This window comes from Ursus americanus, chromosome 9 (genome assembly GCF_024610735.1).
Source record: "Ursus americanus isolate L20-20 chromosome 9, mUrsAme1.1.p, whole genome shotgun sequence".
Classification (NCBI taxonomy): domain Eukaryota; kingdom Metazoa; phylum Chordata; class Mammalia; order Carnivora; family Ursidae; genus Ursus; species Ursus americanus.
The window spans coordinates 58,215,766-58,229,880 of record NC_142135.1 but is presented as its reverse complement, the minus strand read 5'-3'; positions in this window follow the sequence as shown (position 1 = coordinate 58,229,880).

Below are 14,115 nucleotides of genomic sequence, written 5' to 3'. Positions count from 1 at the left end.
ATCTGACATGTGAAATGACATATTTCTCCAATATTTAGAACTTCTTTAATTTCTCTCAGTAATGTTTGTCTTATTAGTGTTTTAGATCTTACACATATTTTGTTAAATATCTCCCTAAAACTTTCCTGGTTTAATGCTGTTATACATGGTATAGATTTTTACATTTTAATTTCCAATTACTTGTTGCTACTATTTGGAAAAACAATGGATTTTTATATTTATTTTTATCTTCTGAATTTGTTAAATTCACTAATTCTAGAGGTACTTTTGTAGATGCTTTAGATTATGTATATAGATGGTCATATCATGTGCAAATAAAGACATATGTTTCTCTATTTCCAATCTCTATCCCTTTTATTTAGTTTTTCTTGCTTTACTTCACTGACTAGGACCTCCAATACAGTGTAAAGAGAAGTAGTGAGAGTGGATACCCTTGCCTTGTTCTTTATCTGAGAGAAAAAGCATTCAGACCTCCACCATCAAATCTGATGTTAGCTGTCAGTTTTCATGGATGACTTTTACTAGATTGCAAAAGTTTCCTAATATTCCCAGCATAGTGAGACTTTTTATGATGAATAGATCTTGAATCTTTTCAAATTATTTTTCTGTATCTACTGAGCTGAGCACACGGTTTTGCTTTTATAGTCTGTTAAAATGGTGAATTACATTGATTTGCAGATGTTGAAACCACCTCACATTCTTTGGATAAGCTCTGTTGTTCATGAAGCACTATCCTTTTCATATATAGCAAGATTCAGTCTGCTGGCATTCTGATAAGGCTTTTTATCATCTGTTTTCTATTTTCCGGAAGCGTTTGAATAGAGTATGTATTATTTCTTCCTTAAGCATTTTAGTAGAATTCAACAGTGAAGCCATCTGAGCCTGCAGTTTTCTTTATGGGAAGGTTTTTAACTACAGATCCAATTATTTTAACAGATATAGTGCTATTCAGGTTATCTGTTACTTCTTGACTGAGCTTTGGTGGTTTGTGTCTTACTAGGAATTTGCATATTTCATGTAGGTTATCAAATTTATTGGCATAAAGTTGTTCATAATATTTACTTGATACTTTTTAATGTATGTGGAGTCTGTAGTGATGGCCCCTTTTTCATTTCTAATGCTAATAATTTGTTATTATTCCTCTCCTTCTTATTCAGTCTGACTAGACACTTATGAAATTAGTTGCTCTTTTTAAAATAAGCAGATTTGTATTTTGTTGCCTTTTTAAATTGCTTTGCTGCTTTTTATTTCATTGATTTTTTTTTCTCTAACATCATTTTCTTCCTTCTTACTTTGTTTTTAATTTTGTCCTCTTTTTTTAGTCTTTAAGGTGAATGCTTAATCATTCATTTAACACTTTTTTCTTTTTCTTTTTTTTTAAAGATTTTATTTATTTATTTGAGAGAGAGAGAGAGAGCACAAGTAGGGGGAGTGGCAGGCAGATGGAGAGGGAGAAACAGGGAGCCCGATGCAGGGCTTGATCCCAGGACCCCAGGATCATGACCTGAGCCAAATGTAGATGCTTAACCAACTGAGCCACCCAGGCGCCCCAAGACCTTTTCTCTTTAATTTTCTAATAAAAACATTTGATGCCATAAATTTCCCTCTCAGCACTACTTTAGTGGCATCTCAAAAATTTTGATATGACCTGTTTCATTTTCATTCACTTCAAACTACTTTCTGATGACTTTTGGGTTTCTTCTTTGATCCATGAATTATTGGAAGTATATATATTTAATTCAAATATTTATAGATTTTTCCAGGTATCTTTCTGTTCTAGTTTAATTTCATTGTGGTCAGAAAACATATTTTATGATTTCAATCATTTTAATTTACTGAAATTTGCTTCCTGGTCCAAAATTTTGGTAAATGTTCCAGGTATATTTAAAAGAACATGTCTTCTTCTGTTGAAGGCTGAAGTGGACTTTATAAAAGACAATTAGGTATAGTTCACTGAGAGTGATGTTCAGATTTTCCTTATATTTGCTGATTGTTTTAAACCTCTTTTTCTAACATTCACTGAGAGGTCAATCATGAAGTCACTGAGCTGATTGTTGACTTATTATTCTCTTTTCACTATCAGTTTTTACTTTACGCATTTTGAAGCTCTGTTACTAAGTACAAGCACATTAAGACGGTTTTATCTTCTTGATGAATTGAGGCATTGATAACATGTGATGTCTCTTTTAATCCCTGGCTGTATATATCCTGTATTCCGAAGTCTATTTTGTCTCATGTCAATATCATTACACCATCTTTCTCTTGATTAGTTTTTCCATGCTATATATATATATTTCATTTTTTTCTCCTTTAACATCTACATCTATATGTTTAAATTGAATTTCCCTGCAGATGATATAATTGAAGTCTTGTATTTTGATTCAATTTGGTAATCTTTGCCTTTAATCAAGATGTTTAAGCCATCTAAAGTTAGGGTAATGATGAATTTGATTGGATTTAAATCTGTCCTCTTCCTAGTTTGTTATTTGTCTTACCTTTTTTTGTTCCTTTCCCCCCCTTGTTTCCTGCTTTCTTTCAAACTAATTGAATATTTTTTATTCCATTGATCTTCACTATGGCTTATTAGCTATCCTTTCTCTTTCTAGTGGTTGCTCTAGGACAGTGGTTCTTAAAGCAGTGCACTCTTTCCCTCATGGGGATATACGTTAATGTCTGCAGACATTTTTGAATGTCATGACTTGAGGAATACAGCTGGCATCTAGTTGGTAGAGGCCAAGGATTTGGCTAACCACCCTACAATACACAGGGCAGCCCCCACAACAAAGAATTGTCAAATGAAAATGTGTTTGTATGTCCGAGAGGCCCTCTGTGACTTCATATTTCTCTTATTTCTCCCACACAACCTAACAACCCTCTCATGGCCAATTATCTCCTCTTGTACTTCACGAAGCAAAGAGAAGCCATCAGACACAAACTCCCTCCCCTCTGTTCCACTGGAGCTGCACACACTCACATCTGCCATCTTCCCAGTGGATGTTTCCTCAAGTCCTATCTCTCCGAAACTGCTTGGGATCCCGTTCATCCTCATCACCATCTCAAGGGCTTTGCCCCCTCAGTTAAACCCTCACACTCTTGCATCATCCATCAATTTCCGTCTAAAGGGTCACTCTCATCATCATAGTTATATGCTCTAGTATCTCCTCCTAAAAGTAAACAAACATATCTCTGTTGATCCCACATCCCTCTCTAATAACTACCACATTCACTGGTCCCTCTCATCGTCAAATGCAGTTGAAGAGCTGCTCATATCTGGTCTCCTCCTACTTCCCCCCATTTCTTCACTTCCAGTTTCACCTTATATGTCTCTCAGAGGGGCCGTCCCTGATCACACTGCCCAAAATAGGTCTTCTTCTCTTAGTCTCTCTCTCAAACCACCGCTTAATTCCTTCCTTCCACTTACTACTACACTTTTTTTTTTCGTGTGTGTGTGTGTGTGTGTGTGTGTGTGTGTGTGTATGATAAGCTGATTGTGTGTTCCATCACCAGAATATAAACATCATGCAGACAGGAACCACGTCCAACTTGCCCACTACTGTATTATATTATCATCTGTGACTGGCATGGAGCCTGGCATATAGTAAAGGCTCAGAATATTCCATGATGACTGACTGACAATATGAGTGAATAAACAAATGGAACAATGCCATTGAAAACAGGATATTAGTTGTGATGTTTAAAATACACTCTTTGGAATGTGGCATGGCTATTTACAAAATTTCACTGTATTATTCATTGTTTTGAACTTGAAACTTCCTTTATTATAATGCTGAAATGACAAAGTTGTCGCAGCATCATCTTGTTCCCTTTACATATCTTTTATGGGTAATTTAATGGTGAAATCTCTCCCTCTCTATCTATCTATCTATCTATCTATCTATCTATCTATCTATCTATCTATCTACATATATAGATGTATTTCATTATTTTCCAGGCACAACTACAAATCCTTCACAAGTTTCTAATTTCCAATTTTAAAGAATTCAGAACTAAATGATTTACAGTGTTCCAGTTCTCTGTGAGGTACCTCTTCCCATTTTTTCCTCTTTTTTCCTTAATCTTGGACCCTGTATAGAGTTGCAGTCTACAAAAGTGACAGGCAATAATTTTACAAAATATATGATATTGTCGTTTCAAACTGGCTACAATTTAATTTTATTAAGATGCTCATTTATCAAGCTTCTGGCAGTTTTCAAGGAGCACTAATGTAAATTCAAATGAGCTTTAAAAAATGCTTTACAAAGCCCATTAGAACACCACATGCTTCTTTTTTTCTTTACTATATAAAGTTTGCCATTACTGGTGATAACCACTAGAGTATTTTTATGTAAATCAAAATTTTCTCACTTCTAGTCCAACCACTTTTCTGGCCTCATTGTACAGTGTTGTCATAGAATATTGTTTATGACATCATTGCACTTTATCAGGAAAGCATATGTGACGATGTGAGCAAAGGTTAGTGTGTTCAGTTCTTCATTTATCCGTAACACAATCCAGTGATGGCCTTTTTCTCTCTTGGACCTTATCAAAGCTTTGATAGTGAAACTGTCCTTAGAAATAATAGTTTGTATTCAAAACTAAGTGATGTTAAACAGAGCATTTCAAAAGGAAAGGAAATTCTACAAAAAAATAAAATCACCTCATCTTTTAGTGCTAGAAATATCGGGAAAGCAGGAATTCTACCCCAAGCTTTCCACAGATCACCCTTGGATTTCAGGTTGCAGCAGAAACCACAAAACAGGCAAAGCAACAATGCACAAATTCCTCTGAAACATTCAACTGGTTAGCCATCTCATAAGATTTCAAACAGTCTCAGCTTCATTTTCTGAAAGATGTCTAAAAAATGGGGTTCTAGGTTTTTTTTTTTTTAACAACTTTGCTGATAACAGAGGTAAAGTCCTGAAGTTGAAGGGAAAATCATTGGAGTCAAAGATATCTCTCATTTTTATATTTCAATTCCTTTATTTGAAATGCTCTTCCATTTCAAAAAGACTCAATTATCAGTTTCTTCTAGCACTATCGTGTTTGAGCAGTGAAGGGGCAATGCTACATTTTGCTTAATGGTTTCCAAGAAGCTAAAGTCACCAATGGGCAGTGTTGCTCATTATTTTAGGAGAAAAAGTGACCTTTGTTCTGATTCATTATATATATTTTAACTGTGCTTATCATGTTGCTCCAGTGATCTTTGCCTTGGAGAAATATTTTGAGTTTTGAATGTCATAATAGCATTGTGACTGATTAAAATATAATAACTTATATCAAAGGGATGGTTCCTTGTTTCCTAACCAAAGAACCTTGGAAAAATCTGAGAAATGTTGCTACTAGAGCCTTTAGCTATGAAAGAATCCTTTAAGAAGAGATCTTTGAATTATTTTAAAAAATATTTTAAGAAAGTAATTGCTGGTATCATCAAGGAGAAAGGTTTCCCTTATAATAATTGTGGAGACCTTAAACATAATAATTGTAAAATGTCTTTTTCCCCCTAGAACTTATTAATGTACCTAATATGAATGTGACAAATTACTCACTTTACTACACTTTGGAGTTGATCATTTTTAAACATGATGAAAATGGTCAACAGAGGCATTGAGGTCAAAGTGCTCTTTGATAATGGTCATTGTTCAATTACTCAAGAATCAACAGTTTCAAAAATATTTTTAAAACAGTCATTGACTTTACCACGGTTAATTCAGTATTATAGTTAAAATCCCTGATGTAGAAGAAAGGTAATTTTGTGTTTATAACTAATACTAACAAAAAATATATATGTGTTTTCTAAACATATTTGAATTCCGACTGCTTTAAGTTCACCCTCTACTACTGATGTGAAAAACCCATATTAATAGAGTTAGTATTAGCTTACTTGCTCTGGAGTTCTTAAAGTCCCATGTCATCAAATAAGGAGACCACACACTCTGGACACAAAGCCAGTATCTTAGTCCTTTGTAAATGCGGGCATACTTCTCAATGCAGTAAGTCTGCTGTGACAAGGACAAAATAACTTTGCTCCTTCCATTAGTTATTTTGTGGTGATTTATGCTTTTAATTTGGATGCGAAAGTAACATCTAACCCTGCTAGTTTCCAGTGATCACCCAGAGTCATAAAGGTTTAGATACTGGCCATAATTCTTTGTTGCAATACTACTGGATTTAATCAGCACCCATTATGTACACTCTGTGTCCTCGACGGCATCACACTGTACATTATAGCCACTGGGCCTCAGAACAATAGTGCGATTTAATTGCAGTGTCAACAGGCACAATAACCTTAAAAGGGACATTTTAATTTACCTTTCTTTTCCCTTATCAGTTTTCATGCTATCATTGGTTCAAACGTGGAGGTCAACTCCATTTTGGTTATAAGATAACAATATTACAGACACCTTATTTTCTTATTTATTTTTTAAAGTTTATTTATTTAATATCTACACCTAATGTGGGGCTCAAACTTACAAACCTGAGATCAAGAGTCACATGCTCATCCAACTGAGCCACCCAGGCTCCCCAATATTATAGATTCTTTAAAAGAGATCTTTGCTTTCAAGTATCATCTGCTTCACTTCTTAACTACAAAAGCTATTTGGAGTAAAGAAGGTAAATTTTTCAAGTGCTGTTTTCTAACTTTTCTTTACCATTATGAGTATGATGAGAATCATAGAGGACAAGACTGTTGTGTTAATTTAAAATTTTGTCTACAAAGTTTTGATAATCCTTCCCTTTAAAAGTGGGTCCCCCTCTCCTTGGGTGTGAGCTAGATTTAATGGCTTGCTTCTAATGTGGCAGAAGTGACCATGTATGAATTCCAAGTCTAGGTCATGAGGAATTGTGACATCTTCCTTGCTCTTGCTTTTGGATCCACCATTCTGGGGAAGACAGCTACCTTGACATGAGGTCATTCAAGCAACTATATGGAGAGGACCACATGGTGAGGAACTGAGGCCTCCTGCCAACAACCATATGAATGAGCCACTGTTGGAAATGGGTCTTGTAGTCCCATTCAAGCCTTTAGATCAGGGGTCAGCAAGCTACAGTGCATAGGCCAAGTCCCTCCCACGGCCTCTTGTTATATGGCACTCAAACCTAGAATAGTTTTGTTTTGTTTTTTCTAAGATTTTATTTATTTATTTAGAGGGAGAGAGAGTGTGTGTGATTGGGAGCAGGGGCAGAAGGAGAGGGAGAGAGAGAGAGAATCTCAAGCAGACTCCATGCTCAGTGCAGAGCCCGAGGCAGGGCTCGATCTCATGACCCTGAGATCATGACCCGAGCCAAAATCAACTTGGTTGCTTAACCCACTGAGCTACCCAGGCATCCCTACAATAGTTTTTACATATTTTAAAGGAGGTAAAAAAGAAGGAGGTTGTGGAAAAGGAGAAGAAGGAGAAGAGGAAAAGAAGGAGAGAAGAAAAAGGAGGAGAAAGGAAGAGAAGGAGAAGAACATATCACAAGATGACAGAGATTGATGGAGCTTAACATACTTGCTGTGTGCTGACCCCTGTTCAAATGACTACAGCTCTAAATAACACCTGATTGCAACTTCAGGTTATACCCAGAGCCAGAACCACACATCCAGGCTGCTCTTGAATTTCTGACTCTCATAACCATGTGAGATAATAAATGTTTATGAGATAATAAACTGTTTCAAGCTGCTAGGTTTGGGGGTAATTTTGTACACACAACAGATAGCTAACACAACTAGTTATAATATGAACTCCATTTTGTCTTACTCATTTTCCCCACCAACATTCTGTTTTGAAAAACTCACACAATCTTGATTTAGTTGATTTCTTTCTCAAGATTAGATTCAGATTAAACGTTTTGTGAAGAACAGTACGTCATTTATACCCTGTTCTCAACTATCTTTCCTGCTACCCATTAGATCATAGATTAAACAACTCTTTTGCAAGAAGTTCTTCTTTGAGGCTTTGGTCACCTCCAGTATACAGAATTTTTCTTTGTTATACTCTCTCATACAACCAAGTATTTTCTGCATCACACAATCCTAAATGTAAATATTGAATTAATATCTGTTGTACCCACACCAAGATCAGGGATTGCATTTCTATTTTAGCCAAAATTAGCGCTGTCCTTGGGAAAGAGTAGATTCTGAACAAATAGTTGTTAAATCAATACCTTTATGAATAAAGTCATTGATTTATAGCTATTTTATCCAGTTGTTCAAATTTGCATATTAATTTTACCTGGCATTCATTGGATGCCTACTATGTGTTAGGCCTGTGTCAGGTATTTTTAAAAATAGGTGTCATTCAATGAAATATGCAATGTTCACTTATTAATTCATTCACTGAATTCTTTTTAAGTGTCTACAGTGTATAATATTTTGCATTAGGAACTACTGGTTAGTTGGTGCAATTCTGAATCTCACATCTTTTGAGCAAAAGAAAAAAGTGAGCCATAATGTCTTTCTTCATAATCTCTTGTTTTAAAGAATATGAGGAAGGAACTATATGTTATAAAATTGGTGAGAAACAATGATGTTCCAAAAATGTATGGCCTCAATCCACCAGCTAATCTAGGTCCAAAAGGAGACAGACACCAAGCCTTCTGCTCTTATTCTACAGAATTTGGGAAATTTGAAACAGGTCTCTTTCTTTGATCTATGGAAAAACGGATTTGTTTAGTTTAGCAAAGATATTTATGAATTTTGTGATAGAAGACTCTGAGCACAGATGGTCAGAAAAACAAGAGATGAACATGGAGAGTTTAATGGAAGGAATTGAAATTGCTAAGTTGGGAAGGGTTTGTATTTGGTGCCAAATGTAGCACGGAAGCAAATGCATCAGTTCAGGGACACATTTATCAACTTAACACATGCCTGTTGTGCGGCTACATCACACCTGACTGTACTGAGCATCCCCACACAGTGGATTTGGCTGGGACGTCTTTTCTTGTTTATTTTTCAATGTGAAAATCTGTATCCAGTGCCCAAAAGCTCTCTGGATATACCAACCATATCAATTACCAAGCAAAAACAAAGGACAAAGGAAACAAGATAGCAAATGACAAAAGACCCAGATACTTTTCCTCTAAAGCACTGTTTCCAATCAATATGGCGGAACTAAGAATGAGCATGAAGGTCTGTCATCTGGCCAAGACTGTGCCCTCGGAGGACATTTCCTGATTTTATTTTTTCCCTTGAGTTCCTACAGGCAGTCAGTCAGGTAAGGCAAATCACACTTGATATTTCCTTTTTCATAACATTTTTATACAAATAAAGACAAATCAACAGAAACAGTTATGGAGGGAAAATTGTTCAAATAAAAAAATAACATGTTTGTAATGTGCTAGGCACTATTTTACCATAGGTGTGTGTGTGTATTTCTCTTTTAGTCTATACACACACACATACACACACACACATACAATTTATATACCATAGCCAGCTTTATATACCATAGCCAAGTTAGTGGGGTGGCATACAAAATAAAAATGGAAAGAAGCTACCTGTAAACTTATTAAACCTGAAATATAATGTTAAACCTCTTATGTTCTAAATCTTTCTTAGTATAACAAAAATAATAAACTCATCTCAGAAGACCTGAGTTTGGCCATTGGATACAGTGAAAAAAAAAAAAAAAGAAAGGTACATAAGGTATAAAGTTGATGAGTTAAGTTCATATAGAAGCAGAGATCATTCTTAGCTGACACGTTGGAAATTTATTTACTCAAATGTATAAACCCAGGTTAAGAAGCATGGATTTTGTAGAATTCCTTACTGGATCTGGGTATTGCTCACTCCTGTGATGGAGTGAATTAAAAGGCTTAAGTTAAATAAAGTGCCTTGGGAAGGTTGATTCATTTCTAGAACCACCAAGAGATTGCGGTGAAAAAGTGGATACTCGTCTTTTTTGTTGTTGTTTTTTCCTTTTTTTTTTTTCTTTTCCACCATATGGGTGGAACTCAAAGTACAGTCATGTAATTTTAAAAAAGGAAACCTTTGGTGTTCTCAAGATATTAAACTCAATAGCTTAATGCATTGCATTTGAAATTTGTGTCTCCTTTTTAATAGACTACAATCCTGGAATCCTTTCAAAATTCTAGCCAAGGAGCAGATAGGCCTAATGCATGACATTTCCATTATGGCAACTATCATATATCTTCCTCTTAGAGAAATCTACTGAGAATACTACAAGGTTATTTGCAATTTTCTTCTTCCTTTTTTTTTTTTAACCTTAACCTTTGACTTAGATAATTGGCTAATCATGGGCTATGATGGATGGTTTTAGTACAGGTTCGCATCTGATTTCCATACCAAGCCCATAGTGTAATGCTATTTCAGGAGTTGGGAAGGATGATATCTTGAAACACAAAACAGTAATTTCCAGTTGTCATTTAAAAGACGATGTAGTCTGTCATTACTCATTGCCAACCTCCCTCATTTTTTAAACTTTTAATTCTTATTAAGGAAAAATTCAAAAATATACAAATAAATTGGATGGTTTAATCAACTTCCATGTACCCAGCTCCAACAATCATCAACTTTCTACTTACTTCATCTATATTCCTCAATATACTCCCCACTCTTCCATCAGATTATTTCCTTTGAGTCCTTTTTTCTACCATTCTTTTTAATTTATAGCTTGACCACTTGATGTCACCTCTGGATGCGGTGGATGCATGCCTCCTACTATGGAAATAGAAATAAAAGCATTGTATATACAGAGGACAAGGATTTGTCATGATCTGCCTTTAACAGACAACTGGTCTGGCAATGCAATTCTTGCCAAAGGGAAGAGCTCCAGATAGCAATTCTGAAAATAAAGTCATTGTTTCTTTTCATTGACTGGTTTGTAGCCTGCCCAGTATTTCTCCCACTCTGGGAACTCAACCACTGTCTTTGCGGAACCTGTTTCTTGTGGTTCTAGTGGAGACAACTCTGCCCTGCCCAGGAGTAAACATGTGATCCGGACTGTCCAGGGAACTCCATTCCTGTGGTGATTGGAATTCATGAGTATGTGATTATGTGGGCCCTGGGGCAGAGGCTCTTACATTGCCTTAGATATTGTGAGCTATGAGGACTATAGGAACATGTGAAGCTAAAAGTCACTTACCATCAGGAAGAGGGAGCCTAAGAATGAAGCAGCACAGAAGAAAGAAAAATAGAAAGACCAAAGTAGACAGAGACAGATAGAGACTGAGGGAGACAAAGAGGAGAGAACAACATCATTTGGACACTTGAATATCCAGCTGTGCCTGGTGAAGTCCTGACATTTTCCAGATACATGAAGCAATAAATTCCCTTTGTTGAGTAAGTGGTTTTAATTGGTTTTCTGCCACTCAAAACAGAATCCTAATACAGTAAATGCCTCCCAACATTTTGCTGACCACCAGCCATAAATACTGCACCACAAATTCGTTCAGTGTTTCGCTACCTGGCAGCATGTTTTCCAGCCACTCTCATGTAGCGCCATGTCTGTGAGGAGCTGGGATGGCCTGGAATCATGAGTATGAGAATAGCATGTCCAAAAATGAGCTCTTGATCTTTCCCAGCAATCAGCTTCCTCCTTTGGCATTTCCCATCCTATAAATGGTGCCTCCATCCACCAGTTATGTAAAATAGAAACTTAAATTTCATGCTTGCCCCATTCACTCCTTCACGTGCCACCTCAGGCCATCAGTAAGTCTTATCCACTATATTCCCAAAGCATAGCTTTGCTCCATCCACTTCTCTCCATACTTGCTGCCTCTACCCTCTCTGAGCTAGGTCAACTCTCACAGCTCTACCCAGATTGTTTGCTAAATACCAGATTCTGTCACTCTCTTCCTTAAAACCATCAATGGTTTTCCATCCCACCTAGAATGATTTTCAACCCCCTTAGAAGAGCCTGCAAGGCCCCACAATGATCTGGTCCCCAACCAATCCAGTCCAGCCCCATGATCCATCATGCACTGACACACTTATCATTCCAGCAAAGGACTCTCTCTGGGTGGGGCCAGGATACCCAACTTCTTATCACCTTAGCATCGCTGGGCAGACTGTTGTCCTCTCTCCCGTTTTTACTGTAGAAAAAACCACTTATTATTTTGTTTTCAATTTAATGTCCTCTCCATAGAGAAGCTTTCCTTAACCTTTCTATCTGAAGTAGTTTTTTCTGTGTGGCCTTGTAATTTACCTTTATTCTTTTTTTCCTCAGAAACACTACAATTTTTAACTTTGTTTATTTCTGTATTCACTTGTTTATTTGTTGTCTCTCTCTTTGGGCTGTACGCTCCATAACAGCACCATGATTCCCATCCTCACCATTGTATCCCGAGGGCCTGGCACAGCTCTTGGCATGTAGTAGACACTTAACAAATCATTTAATAAATAAATCACTTAATATAATCATTGTTTAATGAATCTTTAGTAAACAGTGACTGCAATAAGTAGCTTTCTAGGAAACTATATATTATAAAGCTACTTTATTTATTCATTTAATTTTTTTAAAAAGATTTTATTTATTTATTTTATTATTTATTTGACAGAGAACAAGACACAGCAGGGGGAGTGGGAAAGGGAGAAGCAGGTTTCCTGCTGAGCAGGGAGCCCGAAACGGGGCTGGATCCCAGGACCCTGGAATCATGACCTGAGCCGAAGGCAGATGCTTAACGACTGAGCCACCCAGGCTCCCCTAATACAAAGATTTTTGAAATAAAATATATATTTTAAGTAAAATAAAGTATATATTTTAAGTAAATAAGTAAAATATTTAGGAGAATTTTTTAAATATATAGAAATCTAAACAAAAATTTTCATTTTGAATTTCTATAATTAATATTATTATCATAATTTATTGTTATCTGTCTTGTATGTCAGGTTTTACTGGAGTCAGCTACCTGCCTTTCCCTTCAGTGGTTATTAGTCATGCTATGAATCTGTAGAAGTGACTTGTGTCCACATCTGGGACTGAGGGAAATGTGCTCCATTTTCATGCTGAATTAAGACAAAGTAGGGCATTCTGACAAGTTCTGAAATCGGAAGTTAGATCATTGAAACTGTGGCAAAACCAAATTAATTTTAAGTTTTAGGAGTTCGTTAATTCATACATATAAATTAACTGTGGAAACAAAATTATTTTGGTATGTTATAAATAGCCTTGAACTACATATGTTTGCATAGAAACAAAAGACCAGCAGAAAATCCACCAAAACGTTCGCAGTGGTTTCTTTCAATAGTTGAGTTCGAATGTGGTATTATTTTTTGCATTTCTAATTTCTACATTGCATTGCATTTCAAGTTTTCTACAATAAGCTACAAATTATGTTAAAGACTAAATTTTATTCCATAAAATGGAATATAAAGTATAAATAATATTTAAGAGATGAAATGGGAGCGCCTGGGTGGCTCAGTTGGTTAAGTATCTGATTCTTGATTTTGGCTCAGATCACAATCTCAGGGTAATGAGATCAAGCCCCATTCTGGCTCTGCACTGGGCGTGGAGCCTGCTTAAGATTCTCTCTTTCTCTCAGGGTGGCTCAATCAGTTAACCGTCTTAAGATTCTCTCAGCCACCTGTGTGGCTCAGTCAGTTAAATGTCTGCCTTCAGCTCAGGTCATGATCCCAAGGTCCTGGGATAGAGCCCTGGGCACTGTGCTGGCTCCCTGCTCAGTGGGGAGTCTGCTTCCTCCTTTCCCTCTACCCCTCCCCCCACTGCTTGTGTTCTCCCTCTCTCTCCCTTTCTTTCTCTCTCTCTCAAATAAATAAATAAAATCTTTAAAAAAATTTTTTTTCTCTCTCTCTGTCCCATCCACCCCCCTATCCCCTGAATGTGTGCACACGTTCTCTCTCTCTAAAAAAAATAGATGAAATGATAACCTTAGAACCCCACCATCTGCACATCTTGAAGGCCACTTTTGAATAGGAAATATATTAGAAGATTCATTGACCTGGCATACCGGCGAACTTCTGGGCTACAGCATCATCGTGTCCAGTATTGTTACGGCAAAATCTCACCTCAGTATTATGAGTTTTTGTGACTAGCAGTAACTAAACTGAACTATAGTTGACATTATTGGAATTCTATTATGCACTAAGCATTGTGATAAATCCTCATCGTATATTGCCTCATTTAATCCTTATCACAATCTTAGGGTTAGGTC